The 8,973-nt window shown below is 43.4% G+C and overlaps 1 long non-coding RNA gene across 2 annotated transcripts; it reads left to right on the top strand.

Moving 5' to 3' along the window:
* Positions 1-2,420: 2,420 nt before the first annotated feature.
* On the top strand, positions 2,421-8,055 carry LOC123117693 (uncharacterized). Of its 2 annotated transcripts, XR_006457479.1 has the most exons (6): positions 2,421-2,648; positions 3,138-4,436; positions 4,506-4,588; positions 5,579-5,721; positions 5,991-6,075; positions 8,011-8,055. It is a non-coding gene; the product is annotated as an uncharacterized lncRNA (long non-coding RNA). The 2 variants fall into 2 exon arrangements; XR_006457478.1 differs by lacking the exon at positions 2,421-2,648 and having other exon boundaries at positions 3,045-4,436.
* The last annotated feature ends 918 nt before the right edge of the window (positions 8,056-8,973 follow it).

The following is an 8,973-nucleotide window of genomic DNA, read 5'->3' as shown; positions in this document are numbered from 1 at the left end:
CTATTTGGGTTATAGGCTGGCATTTGTGGGTTGAACATACATCAAACGACCCGAAGCCACCACCCACACGTACAAACTCGACAATGGGGAATGCCTTCACGCCCCACCATCGAGAGTCGGGATCACCGCTGATCCGCCCGCATGTCATACCAGGAGCATAAACCTGGTATAGCTAACCCAAAGCATACACCAGATGCACACGCTTCAGAAGCCACCATCACCATCGAACCGTTGGCCCATCTACAGGAAAGAGATTCTTGTCATGCTTGCCAGCCATCAATGCCGCCACGGCACCAAACAACGCCAACAGCCTATGCAGGTTCATCATCACGTATCCTCCGCTAAGCCCCCTCTGCGCCACGCCACCGAGACTCATCGTCGTCCATGCGGTAGATGCCACGCCACTCCACCTTGGCCATGATGTCATGCATTTCTGGTACTAGGAAAGCACCCAAGGTAGCACAAACTTCAAGATGACGCCCTCAGGATGGGTAGCGATGCGAGATTGATGTCTTCGTCCGACCATGCACCGCAAGGTCTAAGCCTTGGCCCGACGATGTGACCCGAGAGCCGAGGAGGTTAAAGAGCTCCACCACGACCTCCCAGGAAGAAAGCGACATCCAAAGATGCCGCACCATTGACATTCTCTTGGAGCAAATCTTCTTCCGGACCCCGCGCTGTCGAATGAATGCGGGAAGACTGTAAGTAAATGGCCCACGAAAAAGACAGCGAAGGCCATTTTGATATAGTCTTTCTCTAAGTTTCTTGATCCATTTCAAACATTGATCTAGTTACCGAGTATGATTTTGGGTGCGTTGAGTATTTTGTTCCTTTCACTGTTTATGTGGAGCGCGTGTGATGGATGTTGGGTCCAGGGTAGTGAATATGATCAGAATGGTTGGGAGTTGGGCGGTGGGGGTGGGAGTTGAAGTGATACTAGTGCTTGTTGTATGGTGAGCCATGTTTGATGAAAAAAGGACATCGAGTACATTGAAGATATAGGTTTTAAGGGCATATACGTGATTACATAAGGAGAAGGAAAAGTTGTACTTTCCATAATGAAGAGACTGATGTCCAACCAATGAAAAATGAAGCAAACGCCCTGGAAACATTATCTTACTCCAACTTCAGAAGAAAAAAAAATCAGATGGTTTATGCATCCTATTTCATGAAATTGTGAAACTCACCCTGAAATGTGGAAAGAAAGTAATCGTCCACATGCAGTACTCCTACTTACTACTACTAATAGTTACTAGTGTTAAGACCAATTTTATTTAACAACAGTCGATGTACATGACTCGGTCTTGATAAGACCCTGTAATAATATAATGTGCTACGACCCTACCGATTTCCCCCCTATGAGACAGCCAGACAGGGTCTAACTCTTCAGTAAGTAGCGTTTTTCTGTAAGACAAAGCTCTTCGTCAACCGATTACCCCTCCCATCGCGTCCCTCCACCGATTTTTCATCTAGTCGGTTTGGTTTTTCCTCACCATGCCATATGGACGGCATCTTTCAAGTATGTCAACCAGGAACCAAAAATCCATGGCCAGGAAATTTGCAACATGTACATGGCAAAAAGATAGCAAACGGGCCCAAAAAGTGAAATTTTGACATGGAACATGTAATGGGTGTATCCAGTCAATAAAAAAAGTTAGGGTCAGCCGATGAAGCAGCCGACACTTTTGCCTTCTATAATCTGACCCGTCCCTCTCAAGTCTTGGCACCTTAAGGTTTGGGATTCCTATTCTTCTCTTGGATAAGACTTAAAACATAGGTCAAGAACACAAATAAGTATTTTTAACCTATTTTTATCATTTTTCCATGCTCTTACAGTTCAAATTTGGATCATATGCACTAAATGCCTAAAAATATACTTAATTGAACATATAAACCCTGGTAGACTACCCGCTCATATGGAGGCATCGCATCGCGCGTGCGTTGTGGTTCGCTCGATGTGCCTCGCTGTAAAATTCCTCGTCCTTTTTACCTGTCTGTCAAACATCCGACCCTAGGTTTTAGTTTACTCCATTGCTTTGGGTTTTGGTGGATGACGCCTGGGCCACTCTTCTACGTGAGACCATTGTTACAGCGTGCGTGGGTCGAAAAAGAGGTGGCTGCAGCCTACCGAGGTTAGTCGCGGGACGGGAGAAAAGACCGCATCTCCCCACTCCTCCCACGCCCTGTGCACCCAATCCCCTCCTCCTCCTCCCTCACGAACCCTAGCTGCCTCCATGTTCGCTTCCTCCTCCTCCTCCTCCTCCATCCTCCCACGCCAGTCGCGCCCTCCCTCTCCTGCATCTCTTCCACCTCGAGATCCGAGGTGTGCAGGCGCGGAGGCGTGCTTCCCTGGCGGCAGCGGCAACCTACAAGCAAAGGGCGACGGCGGACCAAAGGGCGACAGCGGCGGCCTCGGTTCGATCTGTGGGAGAGAGAATATGAGAGGGAGAAGAAGAAAGGAGAGGATGGAGAAAGAGAGAGGAAATAGGAGAAGGAGGCGACGTCGAATGGGAGAGGGTCAGTGCGGTGGCGCAGCGGACGGCGGCTCGTGTGGTGGTGCGGCGCCGTCGTCCACGTGCTCCTCCTGAAGCTCCTCCTCTCCACCATGGGTGGATGCCTGGTGAGGCCAGCGTCCCCTCCACACTCAGGTGCTCCCCCGCTTCCCTCTGTCCCCTTTGTCTCTTCCCCTGACCCTCTCTTTCTGGTACACATGGAGGGAACCGTGGTGGCAGCACATCAGATTTTGCTACGAAATATAACTTAGTTCTGAAAATAAGAAACAAAGCTGATTAAATCCCCTATGCATCTGTTGTTTGTTTGCTGATTTACTGGGTAGATCTTGAACTGGACGACACAAAGGAGGTGGCATTAGTGGTCATGGAGATCCTCGTGTTCTGAACATCAATTAGTTCCACGGGGCTAAATGATACTGTAATCTGGCTTTCGTGGCCTATATATAGTATTTAGTAAATAAGTTTGTTCCATATCCCATTAATATGAATGCAGCTTGTCAAACTGTTCCCATTGGCCGTCTATTTGATCTTATTATCTAGTTATTATAGGAAAGTAAGTATGTACTCCATTGAGCAAGCTCTTTCTATCTATGTGATTTATTTTTCTGTGGTTGATGAATACAGTAGGAGCCTGGATCTTTTAACCACAGAGATGGTGCATAAATAAGAAAAACAATAAGTGCACTAATGCTTTTCTGGAATTCCATTGGTTTTCTGGAAATTTTGGTGAAAGCAAGATTTAAGACAGAGAGGTTCATGTGCTAGGCCATCGACACACCTCTCTTCAAGGTAAGGTCAGTTCTAAGGTGAGCTCATCCTATTTTCTTTCTTCAATCTCAGGCGAAGATTCATCTCTCTAACCTACTACCTCTCTATAGAATTTAGAAATCCGAAAGTCAGAAGATGTAGGCAGAATTAGTCATGCATTCAAAAGTTAGGGATTTCATGCTACATGCAAAATGTTTTCTATTGGGCAGCAACACATAACATGTGGCGCTTTAGGGCTGCTTCCTACTGGTTATCGACATAAAATTTATAATTTTGTGATGCCTAGCCTTTTACTGTTGGAAGGAGGATATTCAATGTGGTTCTTTGCCCCCATTTTTTATCTATATGCATTGCGTAAAAGTTCTTTGTGTTTTGTTGATGGAATATTGATACTCAGCTGTGTGCCAATTTATAACTAATCATAAAAGGGAGAAGAATAAACTCAAGCACATTGGATAAATGTAACTTGCAGAAATTTAATGTTCTCTTCTCCTTTGTAGGTCCCGAGTCGGTTAATGTTGATTTTGCTCATGCGCAACCCATCATAGGAGTCAGTAGGATCATCTTCAATGGGTGTATGGACTGCAATAGGTAAATGCCTTTTTGTTTTCACATTCGAAATTATGGATTGAACACTTCATTGAGATATTACACACCGAGAACCCTAGGTGTAGCCATGAGCAAGAATAGATGGGATCAACAATTACAGAGCATGAATATAGAGATGTCCAAGAGTTACACTTTATTATGATACTCCTGCTCACCCATGCGTGAGATGGCCCATGATTTCTATTTACACATGCTTTTAGATCTGTAGTGGCAAAGGGTTCAGGTTCTTTACTTACTTGTGTAGGTAAAAGGTTCATGTTTTTTGTTTTTCATCTCTTTCCAGAGTGTATTTAATGTTTTAAGAATCCTTGGCACCTTTAGATGTGAATAAACATTCAGAGTGTGTCAATAGCTATTTATTTCCTCGGCAAATCAACTCACACATTTTATAGATTTTTTTGTCCTCATCAGTTATCCGGTTTAAGGTGTCGTGGATGGCGCACAAGATGAAGGACAAGGGCGGCAGCAGCCCACATGAGACACAACTCTTGCTGGTGGAGTGAAGGCCCCGGGGCCTGCGGCGACGAGGAGGAAGACACGTCGTAGGTACGTCGTGTTCCGGGCCAGCCCTGTTACAAATTTCGTCCCATGATGATCATCCCCATGTGACAATAGGAAACTAAGCTGGATGGTGAGAATGCTGATGTTGTGGTTACTGGAGATGAGAACGTGTAGCCTGACCAAACCAAGCCTAAGAGGTAGGAAATCTCTCTTAGATCAAAATCATTGGTTGGTAGTTGTTCTGTGTTATTTGCCTCTTTAATGCTGATTACACAAATCTTGCTCACCTTGCTTGTTGACTACTAACAGATTATAATTACCACTTAATTATCTCTTCTGATTGGCTTCTTGCGCCATCTGCGCAGCGGTTAAATTTATAAATTGCTTTTCTTGCTTGTTAACACTGACAGCAACAACAACAACTTACTATGTTCCATTAAAGCAGATAAGAAGATAATTTAGTTTGGGTAAATTTATGACTTGCTTTTCTTCTCCAAACTCACAGAGGTAGCTTTAACCAAAAAAGAAAAGGAGCAAGCTTGCTTAGCTTAAAAAATAAAAGATTTCAAAATGATGTGGTGATAGAGTTATGTTCAGTTTGGTGCTTTGGGTCATTCTTGATAAGCGATTGGGTAGTGGTTGCTGTTTACTCACAATGGATGGATTGGCGGGAATGAGTTCATGAAATCATACTGCAACTGTTTATGGAAGTAGTTGTATGAACATGCGTGTTGTGAACTAAATTGATCTGGTTGCTTACCCGCAAAAAAAAAAACTAATCTGGTTGCTTGTCTTTCGAAATCTTCACCTGATATGTTGTGCGCTGGTCTGCATTTATATCAGCAGTTGTGTTTTTATTTGTTTCTTTTGTGATAGTTTAAGGTGAGAACAAAGTATTTATAATTGGGGCATGGACTACATATTTATAATTGTATCCATGCTCTCTATATAAGCTATGCATTTGTAGTTGGATTCTCTATAGAGCTGAAAATTACACTCGAAATTATCTATTTTTTATGCTACATGGTCGTGTAACTATGGATGGAAATCGAGTTAAGGTAAAATGGAAAAGGGATAAAAATGCAGTTTCTATGAGCGAAATCATCCTAAAACATATGGTCGTTTATTATTTATGCTTCTATGGTATTGAGATCAGTTAGTAAAATTACACATAATTATTTTTCCAGCTGTGTCCCTCACTCTGTTGAGCATGTTTTGGTTGCACTGGTTAGTTGTTAAAGGCTTAGCAGTACCAACCATGGTGCTGGTGCCGCGGACTCCCCGATGTGCGCGGCCTCACCGCTCGTCCCTTCTGGCTGCACCTCCCCATGTGAGTTCCTCCTCTCCTTGCTCTCTAATTTCATTTTTGTTTGGCATGTGGGTTTGGGTGGCCAGGAGATGTTGTAAACACCATTAAAGGAAAAGAGAAAAGTGGCAAGTACCCTCTCTTCAACTAACAATCTATTTCCTTTATATAGTCTTGCCCGCACTTGTTTTCTTGTTGCAGAAACAGAGGTATATTGCAATACAACAATACAGTGGTGTTCTATGATTTATTCTTTGCCTGCTAACGTTTTCCTATATTTACATGTGTTGCAGGTCATGCTGCAGTTTATCCCTTGTCGAAGTTCTTATGTGATTCATCTCATACGCATCGTTGGCTGTTCTCTTTCGGCTTTTCAAGGTTTCATCTTCCTCCTTGAAGCTTACTTTCTTATGTTCATTTGATATTCTGTCTTTATTCAGTTCTAGCTGTGTGTGTCCCGTGTGTTGTGCCTTTTCTTACCTATTATTGGTTCATCTCAATTATTATTTCTATTTGTTGTTGCTTGCTGCCTGCGTACTTTTTGTGTTGGTTGTTGTTGTCTCATTGTTTCATATGGCTGGCATCTGTGGCATAATATCTTTTGTCAGGCCGATTCTAGAAACAGTGGCTGCACACTGTGGTTTGCCTCCTCCTAGCCACCTATGTGAGGTTGATGGGATGGGCATCTCCTTGCTGGATTAGAAATTGAAATTCCTGGGGACGGTGTCTTGCTAATGCCGCAGAGGAAAAAAAAATTGGGCCTCTGGTGGTCAGGGTTCTACGTCAGGGCTTTTGACACTCATGGAACTATGTCAAGCCACTGTCGATACTATCCCTTTATTTAGCTTTCTTAATGAATCAACTGTTATGCATTGTAAATATCACAACTGGACCGCCGTTGGCCCTTCCTGCCTTCCCTAGCTACTTATGACAATTTCTACTCGTTGTAAATACCACTGGATTATGCTTCTTAATCTAGCTCTTGCCATCGTCACCGTATTGTCTATGTCTTATTATGTTTTTTGTAAGTTGTTGGTCCATTGGATTGACTGAGCTATGAGCCTTTTTCTGTCGCTGGCCTACTTCCCAAGGCATATGTTGTGTTGTTCCTATGCAAATTCATTGTATTAGATTTTTTGTATGTCAGTTTCATTCCATTTTTACCTGGCTGATTCTTGCACTGCTACATAGCAACTGTTATGTATGATGCAAATGCAAGGTAAACAGAACTGGGTGTTTTCTTGTGCTCTTCTTTCAGTTCAAATAGGAATTAGAAATTGAGGGTATACCTCAATATTAAGTACAAATACAATACATTCTTTTCGCACATTCCCTATTGTCATTGTGGTTGTCTTCACAATATTCGTTTGCGATTTGGATGTCTTTGGCCAGTTTCTTATTGAAAAAAGAATCAAATAGGAAATCATCTACTAATTGTTACTTTTCTGATCTTAGTTAAGTTCCATGTGAAGCAGAAACTTCATGTCTTTGATAATAACATGCTTCAGCCAGGCGGGTTGTTCGGTGTTTGACTTTTTCCTTGGTTTGATGATTATGATGTAGCTAATCGGGAAGATACCTCACGTCGGTATGTATTAGTTGTGACTTGACTGGCTTCAGTCCAGTAGAGAACACAACTAATTTGCACCTCCTGCAATATAATTACTATTTATGATTTTGATATGTAGTAGCTTTGATTTGGCTGATTTCAAGTCAGGAACATGAGTAGGCTGATGTATTATCCATGACCGTGGGAAGGCGGTATTTTCTGTTATAAAATTAGTGTACTGGTAATAAAATATTAGTCATAAAATGATTTATTGAGCAATTACCTGAGAAGTGCAGTGGGGACTGCGCTCCGGTCGCGGCGGGGTGCAGCCGCGGGGAAGACAACATTTTCCTATTCGTAGGAGCTTCAGTGAGGTTGCTCACCAATGAGCTGGAAGGTTTTTTGTTCTGGGTACCAGCAGCTCACTTTGTTACCACAACACCATTTCATATTTAAATTTAATACTACCTCCCTTCTTTAAAAGAAGGCATGTCAGTTTTGGTCAAAGTCAAACAATGTAAAGTTTGGCCAAGTTAATCCAACAAACTTGTAGGTCTTCTTTCCTAGCATGGAGGGAGTACTTAGTTTGATTACTGCATCCACAGTTTATTTTTGCTTCTACTTCTACTTCTACTTCTACTGTATTTCTGTACTTAAATTTAAATTATTTCTGCACCTACTTTATTTCTACTTCTACCTTTTTTCCTGCACCTACAGTTGCAGTGCTTAATTTATCTGCTCATGGAGCTATGACTCTGTTGCAGTGGGCTAAGGTTGACCGCTTTCAGGGGTATGTTAAGGTGTAGGTGTCGGGGATATACCCCGTGGCGTAAACCGACCGGGAGTATAAACCGGCCGGACTGGATGATTCACCGGCTACCCGCCCGGTCTTGACGGTTCATTAGTAACCCGGCGGGCGGGTCAGATGGATGACGAGGCCCATGGCCCAGAAGGCCGATTCATACTATGGTGGGCCGGTTTAAGAGGAAAGGCATGAGGAATATTTTACAAGGAGTTAAGACCAGGACTTGTATCCGGTTTGTATTAGAGATAGACTAGTCCTAATCCTAATAGGACTCCACATGTAAACCGCCCCTTCAACATATATAAGGAGGGGCAGGGCTCCCCAAAGGGGGACAAGCTACAAGCAAACAACAATCTCTAGGGCTAGACACAATTAGAGAAGAACCGGTTTACGGCGACTCCCTCATGATGATAATGAGATCTAGCCTCAAACAACACGTAGGTTTTTACCGGATGATGTTTTCTGGGGCCCGAATCTGTCTAAATCCCTGTCTTGTGTTGTGTCTCTCGATTCTGCTCAACCCCTCTCAAGCTATCACATAGGTGTGTTGGCCTCGCGACTAAGTCCTGATACTAAGGACATCTGACGTGACAATTCCACGACAGTTGGCGCCCACCGTGGGGCTCGCGCACGGTGGTGTTGAGTTCTTGGAGGGATCTCTTACAAGGATCGAGAAGTTCAGAATTTTCGGATGAAGAACAATCGCGCTGGATAACCCGACATGACAACCCCGGGCATAACGGACAAATCAAAGGAAATTAGGGTTGTGCTTATGTGTGCATCTGCCGTTCGTACGATCCGTCCAAATTCAGAATCAGCCAAAGTTCGACGGAAGGTTTTTTTTTTCCACCGAAATCATCACGGATGTTCACTGCAGATTCAGCGGCCGGGTCTGATTGCTACTGATGTTGACTGTCCGAAC

Source organism: Triticum aestivum, chromosome 5B (genome assembly GCF_018294505.1).
Source record: "Triticum aestivum cultivar Chinese Spring chromosome 5B, IWGSC CS RefSeq v2.1, whole genome shotgun sequence".
Classification (NCBI taxonomy): Eukaryota; Viridiplantae; Streptophyta; class Magnoliopsida; order Poales; family Poaceae; genus Triticum; species Triticum aestivum.
Note: the sequence above shows the minus strand (reverse complement) of the source record. Positions and strands in the feature narration are given on the sequence as shown.